The sequence below is a fragment of the Camelus dromedarius genome, chromosome 14, assembly GCF_036321535.1.
Source record: "Camelus dromedarius isolate mCamDro1 chromosome 14, mCamDro1.pat, whole genome shotgun sequence".
Classification (NCBI taxonomy): Eukaryota; Metazoa; Chordata; class Mammalia; order Artiodactyla; family Camelidae; genus Camelus; species Camelus dromedarius.
Window position 1 is genome coordinate 46,074,615 of NC_087449.1, and position 18,779 is coordinate 46,093,393.

General features: G+C 36.0%; 1 protein-coding gene across 3 annotated transcripts in view; it reads left to right on the plus strand.

The window, feature by feature from the left end:
• The window catches only part of KIAA0319L (KIAA0319 like), a 90,742-nt gene that overhangs the window by 31,413 nt on the left and 40,550 nt on the right, over positions 1-18,779 (plus strand). The gene's annotated exons all lie outside the window — the stretch shown is intronic.

The following is an 18,779-nucleotide window of genomic DNA, read 5'->3' on the forward strand; positions in this document are numbered from 1 at the left end:
AAATTCATTTGTTAAAAAAAAATCTGGACAGAGACCCAGTATATGCAAAAAAGGCTCTGTCAGTCAGCAAATATTTACTGCACATTTACTATGTGCAAGGTCCTATACTAAGCTAGGCACTAGGAATATTATAGCTTATAAGATAAACATGATTCCTGCCCTAATAGAGCTTGAGTATTAAGCAACAAAAACAGACATGACTTATGATAATTAAGTAATTATAAGCTTGTTGCACGTTATGAGAGGGTAAGTGCAGAGTGCTGTAAGAGCATCTGACAGGATGTAATCGAGACTAAGACTTAGGCTACCTTAACAAAGAAAGTTTAAGCTGAGATTTGAAGTAGAAGCAGGAGTTAGGAAAAGAAACAGGCAAAGAGTAATTCAGGCAAAAGGAATAACAATTTCAAAGTTTGTTAGGTGCCCTAGAGTGTGGCAGGATCAAGAAGTTGAGAGAGACAAACAGCAGGAGAGCTAGTGGTGAATGAAGAGGCTTCAGAGGTGTGCAGAGCCTTGAGGCCTTCTTAAAACATTAGTCCTTATGCTAAGCAGGGAATGAAATGATCAGATATGTTCCTGTGTGGTGAACAGACTGGAAAAGTGCAGGAATGTACAATCAAATAGGAGCCTCTTCAGGCAAGGGAGACATTGCACTAAAGAAGGAGGTTGAAGATATGGAAAAGGGGATAAATAACAAATACTCTTTCAAACTTTAACAAGCATCAGAATCACTTGGAGGCCTTTTTTAAAAAGTTTGCTGGGCCTGAGCGCCAAAGTTTCTGATTCAGTAGGTCTCGAATGGGGCTTGAGAATTTGCATTTGTAACAAGTTCCAAGAGTGCTGATGCTGCTGGTCTGGGAACCACACTTTGAGAACTAACTGCCTTATAGGGCAGGTGGGTTAGAATCCAGAGCACAGAGCATAAGGTTAGCTACTTCATTATGATAAGAGGGAAGAAATGGGTGGATATAGATGCAGCTAAGGTGGATTTTTATGTTCAGTAGAAGGAAATTGTGGTGGTTCTAATCTCATTCTTGCTTTTTTCTGAAGTAGGGTAGATCACTTACTGGGAATAGAAGCAAAGGTAGATGGAGTGGGGATAGGTGGATAGTAGGCAGGATAATGAGAGGTTTGGAGAGAGTGGTAAAGGTCTGGCATGGCCATTGTGAAGGGTAGGAAATGGCAAAGTAGGTAAGAAAACAGAAAGATTGTTGGGTAGCACTGAAGATGGAGATCATAAATTTATGAGTGGCACTGATCCTTACAGTTTTGTGATTCTCCTCAGTAGCTCTCAGCAACCCTGTCAGGGAAAGCGTGATGGTTTGATTCATCCAAGGTTAGAGCTTTGCCAATTTTATACAGGAGGCAATTGGGACGTGGAAACTGAGGTTGTTTTCAAGAGAGTGGAAGAAAGAGAGAGTATAAAAAGAAAGAAAAGAGGCAGAGTTACGAAAGGCTGACAGAGATGCAATAGAGGCGTTTGGCATTCAGGGGTTTCGATGATAGGAAGCAGATATAGGGGCACAGGTAAATGTGAGTCCTAGAAGGACAAGAGGTAGTCATCTGAGTTTGGGATATTTGAATTTAAGATTTTGGAGGTGGAGAAGTTCTGGGGATTACAGGATCTAGGATGTGGCTATGAAGATGGTTGCTGGGGTAGAGCAGAGAAGAAATTTATTGATGATAAGGAGCTCAGAGAACATGTTAAATGAGTGTACATATTGAGATAGACTTTAGTAAGGATGATGATAATGATGCTGGCAGCAATAGCTAATGTTTACTGAGTACTTAGTGTGTGTCAGGTACCATTCTGAATCCTTTACATGAATTAACCCTTTTAATCTATTCAACAAATCCTATGAATTACTATTACCATCTCTATAAATGAGGAAATGCAGAGGAAAGGTTAAGGAACATAGCCAAGGGAACATATCTATTATATGGTAGTACCAAGACTTGAACCCAGGCGGTTTGATTCCACCCAGAGTCTGTCCTCTTAAATTCTTATTCTTGAGGCAAGGACTTGCAGTGAAGAGGAATTTTGAGAGCCAGATGTCAAAGCCGTCAGTAAAGTAGGAGGAGTAATGAGTAAGTCGGGAGATGACAGCTATGATGAGAGTTGAAGTATAGTGCAGCAAGATAGCAAAGGAGAAGAGATTTTTACAAAGAAGATAGAAGAGTAATAATTTGCGAAGGGCATTGAAAGGGGAGCAAATAAGATACCTCCTTTAATCTTGAAGTGTGGGAGAATAAGTAGCCATCATATTGCAGAGATATGTGGGAAATAGTATCTTCAGGGGAGTACAGGTGTACATTAAGAATAGGTGGTCAGGGACCACTTTTTGCACATGTGACCTGTGCAGTTGTGTGTGTCCCCACACTTAGAAAGGCTCTATTCTTGATTTAGTGCTCTGCTGTCATTGTCTTGAAATTCTTAATTTTTCAGCAAGGGACGCCACCTTTTCATTTTGTACCAGATCCTGAAAACTATGTAGCCTTGTCCTGTGGGAAGTATAGGGACCAAAATGTGAAATGACTGAGCATATAGGTGACTTTCCAATCATGGAATAGAAATTGCAGATAATTCAATAGAATTTTGGGAAGAAGGAAAAGGAGGTTGGATTTTAAGGGAGAGGAAGTATAGATCATTGTGGGGATAACAGTTGTGGTGTGGTAAATGTTTAACAACTGTGTTTTCCCCCAGAAAACAAAATCAAGCCCTGACTTTCATACTTTGCCAATTTTCATGATGTAAATACTACCAACATGACCGGTTTCAAGCTACCAGCATGAAGTCACTGAACACAGAGTTGGCAGATATGGGCACAGTCAGCTCATATGAGCTGGCTTTAGCACATTGCATGATAATTATGATCAATACAACTAGACCAGTAAAATTAGAACTATGGTAGATTTAGGCCTGACAGTCTTCTGGGAGATGGTGAAAACTCAAGCTTAGGACTTAACTGAATTCAGGTGTATGCTGGAGGGAAGATCCTAAAGTTATGTTGACTGGGAAGTTCTTTGTTGTTCAACAGTCGTGGGCAGTGGCAATAAATAGCTGCTAGTGAACAGGATGTCAGGTTTTATAGCCTAACGTGGAGAGTGAGTGAACATGCCCGGGAGGAATACTGAACTTGAACTATGAGCCCTAAGAGTGGGAGTGGGCCTTTGCGCAGCATTACACAGAGGCATCATACAGTTTGGTATCACATGTTGAGAACTGCAAGCGTTGCTGAAAAATAGGGCAAAGTGGAGTCTTCAAATTCAGACAAGTTACCTTTGACCTTATATGCCATGCTTAGGAGCTTGAGTCTTATCCTGAAGGTCATGGATAGCTCTGAGAGGGTAGTAGGATCATTTTCTACATTCAGAATAGTTAATTGCTGGGCATTTCTTTTAGGAGAGGACCTGGAGTTCAAACTTCTGCTTAATATACTAGGGAAAGTAAGAGAAATGTAATCATTGTAGTCTCCTTCTAAGTAGGTATGACTGACTAGCATCACTACTTTTTAGTTTGTACTGTTTTCACTAAGGTAGGTCAAGCAATCTGCATCCAAAGTAGGAAGAAATTATATCATAAATTGCTCATCTTGCCTGAAATACCTGCAGAGCTGCAAAGGCATAGGCTTGTCAGTAGCATTTTTCATTCTTTTAGAGACATTCACATATTGCATCCAGGAGTAGGTATTGTGGACCTTTTGCAATTCCAGAAGTAGAAAGTAATGTCACCAATTTATTCCCCTTTCTCAGCTTAGAGAAGGAGAAGCTTGCACTGTTTGGTTTAAATACTGCATCCTTTCTATGCTGTGAACCTTTGAATTGTTGGCAGGAGGAGCGTGAAGTCTTGTTGATTGGGTACTGGAACGTTTGCAGTACAAGCCGTTCATCCACTGGCAATTAATGCTGCCAATCCTGCTTTGTGAAAGAAGGAGTGTTCTCTTTGAGTCCAGGGAATGAAGGTCCAATTAGGTATCCCCACATGTAAGGTTTGACTTTAGGAAGGTTGAGATGCTCCTTTCTCTACCAGCAGCATCTCCCTGTTTCCAGTCAGTATTCTAGCATTTTAACCCCTACAAGCCAGTGGATTTCTATGGAACAAATGACTGAGAAGGATAAACCAGCCAAGTCCTTGGACACCTCTCTGCTGCTTTTATCACCAAGGAAAATTCTTACGGGGACTTTACTTAAGGCTGGAGCTTACCTCTTATCAGAAGATAGAGGCGTGGGGTGTGGGCAATGGCAGGGAAGAGCCTTGCATAACCAAGGACAGAAACCTGAGCAGTTCTTCTCCCCTTCATTCATATTTTTGTTTAGTTTTGGTTGTTTTTCAGGGTTTTTTGCTTGGTTGCTTTCTTTTGATTTTTGTTTTTAAATCTTTTCTTTAATCTTTTAGGCTTGTGAAATATTTGCCACGGGTTCATTTATTCTTATGGCTATTATTTCCTGATAAATTTGGACTCTCTCAAGGACCTAGTTTTCTTCAGATTCTCAATCTCAGTTATCTGAGCAGCAGGCACCCCAAATTTTTTAGCCCCAGGCCCCATTACAGCCCTCTGGCCTGGACAGTTTGTGTGGCTTTCTCACCCCTCAGTGACCTAGGCCCTTCCAGGAGTGTCTGTCTGCATATATTCATTAAGTGCTCCCTCAAACCCCCCTCACTCTCTCCCCTCCAAGCCCCCACCATTAGAATCTTACATGAGTGGATTACTGCACTGAGAAAAATTGGGCTGCCTGTTTCTTTGTTGTGTGTGGGTATGCAAAAATCCCTACTGTTGTACTTTTCCTTTTTCAAAAATATTAGTGCCTAAACCATAATGCTTTTTCCTTATTTTTTTTTTCACCATAACTGCTTGTAACTTCTCTGATCTCAATATTCTGGTTCTTTTATTTGATTATCTGACTTTTACTGTGTGAAATGAATTTGAAAATGTGTTTGTTGACTACTTGGTAAATTAACTTTAGAAACAAGAGGTGAAGAGGGTTTTGGTGTGGATCCATCAACAGATCCTTGCTAATTCGAAGAACTTAAGCCATGGGGAAAAAGTCTCAAAACCAGCCATATCTTAGTTAACACTCCTGCCACCCCAACCCCCTTTTTCATGGGTGGAACTGGTTTTTTAAGAAGTCTTTTTCTTCTTAAGACTTAATTTTATAACTAACTACTACAAGATAAACCCTGTTCCAGCCTCAGTTTTGTTGCTGAGAATTGGGTTGGGATGTGCCATTCAACCCCACTGGCTTTGGTACTGCAGGAAGATACTGTCTTTCCTCTGGTAGGATTTTTGTTAGTGCCAATGGTAGTTTTTGTTTTATTTTAATCAAAAAACAAAATGTGTTGAAAGCTGAATTTTTGTGAATTGTTCTTTAATATTAAGTAGACACCAGGGTATCACGTGTGCTACTAAGGAGGGTTCCTACCTAAACTGTGATAAATACTACCTGGGTAAGTGTGAATATCCTGTGTGTGCCCTGTAGGCTTCTACTCAAAACAGAATAGCTCATGATGAAGGATACCTTTTGTCATCTTGAATTATGGTATTAATCACTGGGGCTGGCTTGCCATATTTGGAGAGAGTAGCTCCAGAGTGGATGTGAGGAGGAAGGAAGGAGGAGGAAGAGGGAGTGGGAGGGAGAGAGAAATGGTGAGATGGAGAAAAAGAATGTGAATAGAAACCTTTCATCATTTTGAATAAAGCTTCTTTGAAAAAGAAACAGGTGTATGCAATTGGGGCATGGTTATGTGACTTATGGTTTGTTCAGAATTGAGTTAGTTTTATGATTTCTGTCAAGTGCCAGAAAAAATTGCCCAAGGAAATTCCACCCAAGTCCCTCTGACTATGTATCATCCCCTAAAATTTTTCATTATTACTTCATAGTTTCTGAAGTAAAATAATTTGCTCCATATCTCCTTTTCCTATTTCTTTAAAAAAAATCATCATCATCATAATAATACATAATAATAAACCGTTTCTTTGAAAATAAAAATCTGCTTGCCTTACTTAAAAATATTTCTGTGCTTCTACTTCTGGGATTCTGTTCTAAAGCAGTAATTCCTGAATAAAGAGCAAGCTTCACACACAATGGTGAGATGATATTTATTTAATAAAAAAGTGGAAGCAGCCTATCTAATAAGGGGGAAAGTGAAATTGTGCAGCCATCAAAACATTTTTGGTTGCATGAATGGCTCTTCTACTTTCCACTCCAGCCACACTGAATGGAATATTTGCCTTTCTGTGAACACCGTACTTTTTAAAAAACAGCTTTATTGACATAATTGACATATCATAAACTGTACATGTTAAAGTATACAATTTGATGATTTTTGACATATGTATATACCCATAAAACCATCACCACAAAAAAGATGATGAACATATCTATTACCCCCAAAGTTTCCTCCTGTCACTTTGTAATCTGTCTTTCCCTCTCCCTCCCTTATCAGGCAACCACTGATCTGCCTTAGATTATTATAGATTTTCTAGAATTTTTAAATAAACAGAATCATACATTACGTACTCTTTATTTAAAAAAAAAAACTTTATTGAGGTATAATTTACACACCATGAAGCTCATTCCTTTTAAGTGTGAATGTATAGGGCATATATCATCATCGCAACAGTCAGTTGACATTTCTACAACCCCCAAAACTTCCCTTGTGCTTATTTGCCCAAAAGTTCCTTTGTACTATACCCTCTTTCACTCCTAACCCCAGGGATCCACTAATCTGCTGTCTGTATAAATTTACCTTTTCTGGACTTTTCATATAAATGCAACAATGCAACATGTAGTCTTTTGCGTCTGACTTCTTTCACTCAGCATTACGATGTTCATCCTTGTTGTAGTATCTTTCAGTAGTTGGTTGCTTTTAATTGCTGAGTAGTATTCCATGGTATGGACATGTCATAATTAGTTTATCCATTCACCTGTTGTTGGGCAGTTGGGTTGTTTCCAGATTTTGGCTATAGATAAAGCTGCTAGGAACGTCTGTGTAGTCTTAGTATGGACATATGTTTAAATTTCTCTTGGGCGAATACCTGGGAGTGGAATAGCTAGGTCATATCATAGGTCTATATTTAATATTTTAAGAAACTGCTGAACTGTTTTCTAAACAGTTGTACCATTTTATATTCCCATTAATAATGTATGAGACTTCCAGTTTCTCTACATTCTCACCAACACTTTGGTATGGTGAGTCTTTTTCATTTTAGACATTGTAATAGGTATGTAATAGTATGTCATTATGGTTTTGATTTGCATTTCCCTAATTACTAATGATGTTGAACATCTTCTCATGTACTGTACTTAATTGCTCTCCATATGTTTCTGGTAAAGTGTTCGTATTTTCTCCCATTTAAAAAAATTGGATTGTTTTCATTCATATATATATTCACTGTGTGTAAGTCATTTATCAGATATGTGATTTGCAGATATTCTCTCAGCCTGTGGCTTGCTTTTCATTCTCTTAGCAGTGTCTTTTGAAGAACAGATACTAATTTTGTTGATGTCCAGTATATCAGTTTTTTTTTTAATGGATTATGCTTTTCATGTTGTATCTAAGAAAGATTTCTCCTAAGCTTTCTTCTAAAAGTTTTATAGTTTTAGGTTTTAAATATAAGTCTAGAATTTTCTGGGGGGTACATGATGAGAGCTATGGATGGAAGGGTTTTGTTTTTTGGCATATGAATATCCAGTTGTTCTACCACCATATTTTTTTCCATTCTTTCTCCACTGAATTGCTTTTCACCTAATTGAAAATCAGTTAACCATATGTTTATGAATCTATTTCTGGATACTATTTGGTTCTACTGATTTATTTGTCTATATTGACATCAACATCACATTGTCTTGCTATAACTTTGTAATAAATCTTTAAATCAGGTAATGTGAATCTTACAACTTTGTTCTTTGTTGTCAAAATTGTTTTGGTTCTTCTAAGTCCTTTATATTTCTGTATAAATTTTAGAATCATCTTGTCAATTTCTTTTTAAAAAGCCTTTGGGATTTTGATTGGGGTTATGTTAAGGCCATAGATCAATCTGGGGAGAATTCATTGCCCAATTATAATAGCCTACTGTCTGCTGATCCATGAACACAGTTTATCTTTCCATTTGTTTGTCATCTTTAACTTCTCTCAGCAGTGAAATGTGTTGTAGTTTTCAGAGTACAGATCTTGTACATCTTATGTCAGAATTACCCCTAAGTATTTCATATTTTTAATACTATTATAATTGGTATTTTAAAAAATTCAGTTTTTCTTTGTTGCTAGTGTATAGAAATACAGTTGCTTTTTGTATGTTGATCTTGTGTCCTGAAACCTTGTTAAACTCACTTATTTATTCTGGTATATTTTTTGGTAGATGCCACAGGATTTTCTTTCTGTAATCACATTGCCTGTGAATGAAGACCATTTTACTTCTTTTCCAATATGGATGCCTTATTTCTTTTTCTTGCCTTATTTTGCCAGATAGAACTTCTAATACAATGTTGAGTAGAAGTGATTAAAGTATGTATCATTGTCATGTTCTTTATCTTAGGGGAAGTCATTCAGTTTTTCACCATTAAGTGTGATGTTAGCTTTAGATTTTTTAAAGATGTCATTTATAGGTGAAGGAAGTTCCTTTCTATTTCTAGTTTGACATGAATTTGTATCAGGAATAAATGTTGTATTTTTGTCAAATGCTCTTTCTATATCTATTGAGATGATCATATGGTTTTTTGTTTTTTAGTGTGTTAATATGGTAAATAGCTTGATTGATTTTTAATGTTAAACTAATCTTGCATTTCTAGGATAAACCCCACTTAGTCATGATATGTTATCTTTTTTATATATTGTTATATTTGATTAAAATTCTATGAATTTTTGCATATGTGTTCATGAAGTATATTAGCCTGTAGTTTTATTTTCCTGTAGTATCTTTGTCTGGTTTTAAAATAAAAGTAATGCTGGCCTTAAGAATGAGTTGAGAAATTTTCAATCTCCTTTAATTTTCTGGAGAGTTTGTATAGAATTGGTACTGTTTATTCCTTAAATTTTCAATATAATTTCCCAGTGAAGTCATTTGGGCCTAGAGTTCTTTGTAGGAAAACTTTAAACTACAACTTCAATTTGTATAATAGATATATAGCTATTTATTTATGATAGTTCTTCTTGCATGAGCTTTGGCAGATTGTGTTTTTCAAGGAATTAGTGAATTTTATCCCAGTAGTCAAATTTATTGGCATAAAGTTGTTCATAAAATTCCCTTATTGCCCTTTAATTTCTATAGAACCTGTAGTGATATTACTTTCTTATTCCTGACATTGGTAGTTTGTGTTTTCTCTTTCTTGCTCCCTCCTTCTCTCTTCCTTCTTTCCTTCTCCCTCTTCCTGATCAGACTTAATAGATTTTCTCAAAGATAGTCTTTGGTTTTCATTCCTTTTTCTCTATTGCTTATCTAGTTTATTGATTTCTGTTCAAATTTTTATTATTTCATTTATTCTGTTTAATTTGGATTTCATTTGCTCTTCTAGTTTCACAGGTGTAATCTGAGGTCATTGATTAGAGACTTCCTTTTTTTCCAACATGGATGTTTAGTGATATAAATCTCCCTCTAAGTACAGCTTTAGACACATCCTACAGATTTTGGTATTTCATGTTTATAGTTTCATTCAGATCAAAATACTTTTAAATTTCCCTTTTGACTACTCCTTGGATTTTGGGGTTATTTAGAAGTATGTCATGTAGTTTCCAAACACTTGGGGGGAATTTTCCAGGTATTATTGTATTATTGACTGATAACTTAATGCCATTGTAGACAGTGAACATTGTATGTCTTGAATCCTTTTAAATTTATTGACATTTGTTTTCATGGCTGAGAATACAGTCTATCCTGGTAAATGTTCCAAGTGCACTCAGAAAGAATATGTGTCCTGCTGTCATTGTTGGGCAAGTGTTACATAAATGTCAGTTAGGTCAGATTGGTTAGTATTGTTCAGATCTTCTATATCCTTATTTTCTATTAAGTTCTGTCAGTTATATAACTGATGAAGATGAGACCATGATCTCTCATAGAGAGATGATGAAACATTACATTGTATTTGTAGGTATATCTGTTTCTTCTTACTATTAAATTAGCTTTTGCATCATGTACTTTGAAACTTTATTATTTGATGTGTAAATGTTTAGGATTGTTGTATCTTCTTGATGAACTGATCCCTATAGCATGATAAAATTTACCCTCTTTATCTCAGGTAATATTTTTTGCTCTGAAATTTGTTTTGTCTGATATAAATATTGCCACTCAGGTTTTCTTCGGTTAGTTTTAGCATCATATAGCTTTTCCCACCCTTCTACTTTAACCTGTTTGTGTCTTTATGTTTAAAGTGGCTTTCTTTTAGGCTTCATATAGCTGGGTGTTGCTTTTTATCTAGTCTGACAATCTCTGCCAATTACTTGGAGTGTTTAGACCATCTAATATGATTATTGATGTGATTGGATTCGAATCTACCAACTTTATTAATTTTCTGTTTGTCCCATGTATGCTTTTTTCATTTATCCCTATTTTTATGCTTTTCTTTGGATTTTAAAAAATTCCATTTTACTCCTTTCATTGATTTATTTTAGTTGTGATAGGCAGAAAAATTCTCCTGCCACCTCAAAAGCTGTCAATGTCTTAATCTCAGGAGCCTGTGAATATGTTACATTACATGGCGAAGAGGTATTAGGGTTGCAGATGAAATTAAGGTTTTTAAACAGCTGACTTTAAAATAGGGAGATTATTCTGCATTTTCCAGGTAGGCCAGTTTTAGTTATATGCATCCTTAAAAGTAAAAAAGCAAGATGTAACTGTGGAAGGACAGTTGTATCGCTGCTTGCTTTGAAGATGGAGGAAGGTGACCATGAGTAAAGGAAGAGTGTATGGCCTCTAGAAACTGGAGAAGGCTAGGAAATGGCTTCTCTCCTGAAGTCTCCAAAAAGGAGCACATCCATGTCAACCACTTGTTTAGCCTGATGAGATCTGTGTTGGGTTTCTCTCTTGCAGAACAGATAATAGATTTGTGTGGTTTAAGCTGCTAATAAGTGTGTCGTAATTTTTTACAGCAGTAATTTAAAAAGTTAATACATAGTTATAATTCTTTGTTATGAGCTTCACTGGTTGCTGTGGAGTTTACATTATACGTCTTTAGCTTATCAAGAACTACCTTCTACTGATATTTTACTAGTTCATGTGCAGCGTAAGGACCTTATGACAGTATGCTTCCATTTTCTCTTCCTGGCCTTCGGGAATTTTACCTCTATTCATGCATTTTACCTCTATATATGTTATAAACTCCACAGTGTATTGTCACCATTTTTGCTTTAAATAGTCAGTTATCTTTTAAAAAGATTAAAAAATGAGAAAAATGTGTAGCCAGCTTGTTACTATTTCCAGTGCTCTTTATTACTTTGTGTAGATCCAGGTTTCTGTCTGGTATCATCTGCCTTTGTCTTAAAGGACTTCCTTTATTATTTCTAGTAGTGTAGGTTTGTGGTGATGAATTCTTTCAACTTTTGTATGTCTGAAACTTCAGTATTTCACTTTCATCTTTGAAAGGTATTTTCACTATTTAAGTAAATCTAGGTTGGCAGGGTTTTTTTTTTTTTGTGGGTTTTCTTGTTTGTTTTTGTTTTTTGCTTTCAGTACTTTAAAGATACTGTAGCAATGTTTTCTAGATTGTATTGTTTCTGTTAAGAAATCTGCTGTAATTTTTATTTTTGTTCCTCTGTATACAATGTGTCTTTTTCTCTGGCTGCTAAGAGTTTTTTCTTTATCACTGTTTTAAGAATTTGATTGTTACTGTTATTTTAAGTTATTTGATTGTTGTACTTTTCTTTATGTTTTTTATATTTAGATAGAGCTTGTTGAACTCAAATCTGGGTTCAAATGTCAGTTTATAGCTTTCATCAAATTTGGAAATTATTGATCATTATTTCTTCAAATATTTTTTCTGTGCCATCTTCCTTTGAGAACTCCATTTAGAAGCATATTTGGCCCCTTGAATTTGATCTACAGTTTGCTGATGCTCTGTTCTTTTCAGTCTTTTTTCTCTGTGTGTTTTGTTTTGAATAGTTTCTATTGCTATGTCTTCAAGTTTAGTCATCTTTTTTCTGCATTGTCTTCTCTGCCATTAAATCTCTACAGTGTGTTTTTCATCTCCAGAAGCTTTATTTGGGTCTTTTAAAGATATATCTTCCATGTCTCTACTTAATATATGCAGTCTTTCCTATAGCTTCTTAAACATATGGAATACAATCATAATAATTATTTTAATATCCTTGTCTACCAGTCTGTCGGCTCTGTTATTTCCGAGTCTGTTTTATTTAAGAATTTTTATTTTTCATTATACGATTTATTTTCCTGCTTCTTTGCATACCTGATAATTTTTGATAGGGTCCCAGACGTAAATTTTTCCCTAGTTGGGTGCTGTATATTTTTGTATCACTATAGATATTCTTGAGGTTTGTTCTGGGGTGTGGTTAAATTATTTGAAATCAGTTTGACCCTTTTGAGTCTACTTTTAAGCTTTGTGTGGGCCCAGAGCTGTATTTAGCCTAGAGTTAATTTTTCCACACTACCGAGGCAAGATTTTTATTAGTTCTTAAACTGATGCCCTGTGAATTATGAAGTTTTCTGTCTGTTTTTTGGAATAAGAACTATTCCCAGCCCATGTGAACTCTAGGTACTGTTTGTAATCCTTTTGGGTAGTTCTTTCTGTGTCCTTGGGTAGTTTCCACACACGTGTGAGGTGATCAGTACTCAGCTGAATACTTTAGGGGGAGCCTCTGCAGGTCTTCAGAGTTCTGTCTCTGTGCAGTCTCTCCTCTCCTAGACTTCCAGCTACATCTCTTCAGCTCACGGAAACTGCCAGTTTCTGCTTGGATTTACTCTTGTGCTATGCTGTGTTGTGGCCTAGAAACTTTCTTCAGACAATAAGCTGAGGCAATCATAGGGCTCATCTTGTTTGTTTTTCATTTCTTAGGAACTGCTTTTTTCCATTGCTTGATGTTCAGTGTCTTGAGTGTCATTGTTTCATATATCTTATCTGTTTTTAAAATTGTTTCAGATGGGAGAATAAATCTGGTGTCTGTTAACTCCATCTTGACTAGAAGAAGAAGCTTGCCATGTTTTTTGTCTTTTTTTGTTTGTTTGTTTTTTTAACCTTTTGTCATTCACCTGCCTAACTACTATTTATTCTTCAAGACTTATCCCAAGCTTTATTCCTTCTAGGAACCCTTCTGTGATATTCATTGTATTAGCTCTTTGAGAACATGGTACTTATTGTTCAAATTCAGTCCTTCCAAATAGGTTCTTGATCTTGTCCTCTTGTATCTTCATTAACTCTTCCATTACTTTCATCCTTGTCATCCAAAATTTTCAAGAGTAATCTACACTTGTTTTCTCTTCTTCATTCACTTATATTCAATCCACAGTCCTGTGGAACTTGATTTCCAAGTTACTCTTGTCAGGGTCACCAGTAACCTCACAATTGCCAAGCGCAGTGTATTCTTTTGAGTCCTTATCTAGTTGAACCTCTCTGTATTATTTCACAATTATTCTTTCTTTCTTGTTATAACACATTTTCCTGCTTCTTTTCCTTTTCTCTGACCATTCCTTCTGAGTCAGTTCTGTGGGTCATTTCATCTGCTTGCATCTTAAACATTGATATTCCCAAGTATTCAATTTTTGAACCTCTGTTTCCTTTACTAACATGCTCTTCTTGGGCAAACTTATTTAATTCCATGGGTTCAGCTTCTCCCTTTAGGGACTTGATTCCAAGTCTAAGTCTCTGTTTGAATTTCCTAGAGGCACTTCAGATTCAGTATGTCTGAAATATAACTTGAGTGTTACATTCTTAAAACTGCTGCTTTGTAGTCTCTCTTAGTTTTTGACAACACTGTAATTTAGTCTTTCACTTAAACTAGAAACTTGGGTGTCATCTTAAGAGTCTTTTCCCCAAGCCCCAGATGCATTTCAGCTTCACAGGTATTAGATCCTTAATGTTTGAAAATCCATCCCACAGGGGGAATTTCCAGTAATGATGGCAGAGTAAAGCGGTCTCTTGAACTTTTCCACAGTTGATAATTATAAAATATGTAAAAAATACATTTAAAGAAACTGGAAAGTATCTAAAAACAGACAGAAGCTAGAGGAGAGTTTACTCTTGAAAAACAGTAACTGGAAATGATGAGAATTGTGAGATTGCAGCTTTTAAATAATTGTGCCTGAGGGCATTCATCAACACCCACAGCAGAGGAAAGTGGTAGTGGAAAACCTCAACCTTGCTTTCTTTTGGTGGCAAAGAACAGTTCAGGATAGAAAAATTACTTGGAAATTTAAGGGAAGGGGCCCTTGAAAGTAAAAACAAACAAACAAACAAAACACACACACACACACAGAAGAGGGTAAAACCCATAACCTGACTATAAACTCCACTAAAATTCCTGGCTGAATCTCTAAACTACACCTACATGGGGAGACTCCGAGGGCCTGGTGAAAAAGCGTGCAGAGATCAGAGAGGCAGAGTCTGTCTTTGAAAGATAGACCTAAACCAGATGAGCTCTGTGTTTGCTGCTTTTTTTACCTGAGTTCATTGCCCAGCCATGTATAACTCAGGTAGCAGAAATCTGGTCTTATTTATTTGAGGTGTCAGAGGACAGTGTCTAAGAATGAAAAATTAGGGCAAAATCTCGAGAAGTATAGAAAGTGCAGCCAGAATAGGCCCTGAATATGAGTATAATCTATGGCCAAATTCTTGGCCAATCACCAGGTTCACAAGAAAACCTACAGGGGACCAGGCTAGAAAAGCAGACGCAAGAATTACAAAGAGATACCAGTTGCTGCACACTGCAGGGGAAGCGAAGTCTACAGTTTAAATCCAGACAAGTTATTTGCCTACTAGGAAAAATACCCCAAACAATCCCAAGGGAAGCATAATAAAATCCAGAGTCACTATATGTATTAGATAGAGTGCACAGTATTCAAACAAGAATTATTAGACATGCAAAGGAATAGGAAAGGGTGACCCATATTCAGGGGAAAAAGCAGTCAGTAGACACTGACTGAAAGTTGACTCAGATGTTGGAATTAGTAGCCAAAGATTTCAAAGTATGTTCAGAGAACTAAAGGAAATGAAAGGAAAATGGTTTTAGTAAGTGAACAGTTAAGGAATTTCAAGAGACAAAAGTAAACAGTTTTTAAAATGGGAAGAGAAAAACAAGAGACCTTTCACTTACAGCAGCGTGAGGCAGTCTGTAATTTTCTTGTTGTAAAAAAACAAGTATAAAACTGGACAACATTGTTAAAAACAAATATTTCAGGCCAGTAAAAGTATAATAGAGGCAGAAACAAATTGAGAAATGTTTCTTCTTGGAAAGCTGGTAATGCTTTGAGCAAGTACAGTGGGAGTCTGTAGTCTTCTTGGGACTTCTCCCATCTGTCCCCCACCTTCATCATCCCAGCTCAGGTGACAAGAAATGTAGTTTTACCAATGTGTGGCTGAACAGGAAAACGATCAACTTTCTTTCCAAATGGGGTGGACTTAATTTGGGTCAGAAGGTGAAAACTCACAGCTTTGTCAACTAAAAGTGGCAGACTTGGTTGGGAATGAAGTATTGAATCCACAGTTTGCTAGCCTGAGGTTGTAATGCCTGTTGGTGAGAGTGATGGACCTACGAGAAGCTTAATGGGAAGATCCTGAAAATAAGAGAGCCGTAGATTGTCTAAGATAAGCCCTCAACATATCCCTGGCTGACTCAGAAACTATCTGCATGTGTGACAGAGACCCAAAAGAATAGTAAGTGGTAAAAATGGTAAAGAATGGTAAAAAGTAAAAATGGAGATTTGGAAATTGGTTGCAAATTTGAATGCATTCCCCAAGCAGCACATAGAAAGATGGACTTGAGGTGTTTCAGTGACCTCTGCCCAAATCATTGACTTATTGCTAAACTATACAGATACAGGGGTGATACCTAGGAAGCCAGGCTAAAATAAAAACAAGAATTTAAAAACTGGGCAGAGACATCAATGACAGCATACTGTGGGGGAGTTGAATTCTGCAGTTTAAGTACAGGACAGTTACTAAAAATAATCACTAGCCCATCAGAAAAATACAACAGAACCCAGAGTTGCTGCAACAGATTATCTAAAATTTCCAATTTTCAACCACATGTTACGAGACATGCAAAAAAGCATCAGGGAAGTGTGACCCATGCTCACATGGGAAAAAAATAATCAATAGAAATGAATTCTGAGTGGATCAGCTATTAGATTTAGCGAAGACTTCAATGTAGCTGTTTAAAGTATGCTTAAAAACTTAAAGGAATCTATGTTCAAAGATTTGAAAGAAAATGAGATAAAAATTAACGAATAGTGGCTCTAATCACTTCTATTCAACATTGTACTGGAGGTTCTAGCTGTTGTGATAGTGCAAGAAAAAGAAGTTAAAGTAATACAGATTGGAAATAATCAAATCTGCCTTTATTCATAGATATAATCATGTATTTAGAAAATTCCAAGAAATGTATATGAAAGCTACTGGAGCTATTAAGTGAATTTAGCAAGATTGCAGGATATAGGGTCAGATTTACCAAAATCAGTTGTGTTTATATATTCGCAATGAATAATTGGGGATTAAAGCTTTAAAAAATGTATTACAAAGTCCAAAACCACAAAATATTTATGGATAAATTTAACAAAATATGTGCAAGAGCTATATACTGAAGACTATAAAACAAACATTGCTGAGAGATAAACTAACTAAATAAATGGAGAAAACCATTGTAATGGGCTGAATAGTGTGTGCCCCCCTCCCCAAATCAAGTCCACCTGGAACCTCAGTATGTATGACCTTTCTTGGGAATAGGATCCTTGCAGATGTATTTAGTTAAGGATCTTGAGATGAAATCATCCTGTATTTAGGGCAGGCCCTAAGTCCAGTGATTGTTCTTTTTACAAGAGGAAGGAGAGGGAGAATTGGAGCCACAGAGTCATAAGGAAAAAGGCCATGTGAAGATAGAGAGATTGGAGTTATGTTGTCATGAGCCAAAGAATGCTGAGATCTTTGGGAGCTGGAAGAAACACAGATTCTCTCCAAAAGACTTCAGAGAAAATATGGCTCTACCAGTGCCTTGATTTTGTCACTTCTGGCCTCTGGAACTGTGAGAGAATAGATTTTTGTTGCTTATATCCACCAAATTGGTGGAAAATTTCTAGGCAGCCCTAGGAAACTAATACAGCCATGTTCATGGATTGGGACATAAAATTATCAAAATGATTTTGAAAATGAGTAACAAGTTGTAAGACTTTAAACTATCTAACTTTAAGACTTATTTTAAAGCTGCAGTAATCAAAGCAGTGGTATTGGTGTAAGGATAGACTAAATCAGTGAAACAGAATAGAGTCCAGAGAAAGACAAACACAAATATGGTTAATTGATGTGTCAAGGCAATTCAATGAGGGAAAGGATAATCTTTTCAATAAATGGTGCTGGAACAATTGGATAGTGATATGGGAAAACATGAACCTTGATCTTTACCTCACACAATACAGAAAAATTAGCTGAAGATGGATTGTAGACCTGAATTTAAGAGCTAAAACTATAAACCTTGTAGAAGAAAACACAGGAGAACATTTTTATGATCTTGTCAATAAATAAATGTCACAAAAATCATGACCATAAAAGAAAAAATTGGTAACTTGGAACTCATCAAAATTACAAACTTTTACAGTTTAAAAGACACCATTAAAAAAATGAAAAGGCAGGCTACAGACTGGGAAAACTTATTTGCAAATTAAATATCTAACAAAGGACTTGTTTCTAGAATATATAAAGAGCTTTTGTAATTCAATTAGAAAACTAATAATGAAGTAAAGGATTTCAACATATAGTCTACCAAATAAGTTACGGAAGTTTCCAGTAAGTACATAAAAAATGCAAATTAAAAAAGACTTCCCACAACAAATTCTGGCAAAGTTATAGAACAACTGGAATGCTCACACTCATGGTGCGGCTATATAATAGCACAACAACTTTGGAAAATTGGCAGTTTTTTGAAAAGTTAAAGGTGTATCTTTCATATGACTAAACATTCTAGTCGTAGATATTTAACCAAGAGAAATGAAAGGATATTTCATACAAGGACTTGTAGAGGAATATTTATAGCAGCTCAGTTTTTATAGCCCAAAACTGGAATAAACTCAAATGTCCATTTGGTGAATGAATAAACAAATTGTGGTATATTCATACAAAAGAATGCTACTCAGCAATCTTAAGGAAAGAACTATTGGTACACACAGCACATAAATGAATAGCTAAATAATTTTGCTAAATGAAAGAAGCCATACCAAAAAAAAGTGCATACTATGTGATTCCACTTACATAAAATTCTAGAAAATGCAAACTAATCTATAGTGACAGGAAACAGAGCAGGTTGCTTGGGGATGGGGGTGGGGAGGAGAAGGGATTGGAAAGGAGCATGAGAAATCTTTGGATGTGATGGATATGTTCATTATTTTGGTTGTGGTCATGGTTTCACAGGTGTACACATATGTCAAAATTTATCAAATTGTACACTTTAAATATGTTCAATTTATTGTATGTCAGTTATACCTTAATAAAGTTGTTTAAAATAGAAATTTGAATAAACTTCAAAGAAAATATATGACTGGCCAAAAAACAGGTGAGGTGTTCAGCCTCATTAGTCATCAGGAAAATGCAAATTAAATCAGAGTGAGATTACATTAGAATGACAAAAAAATTGA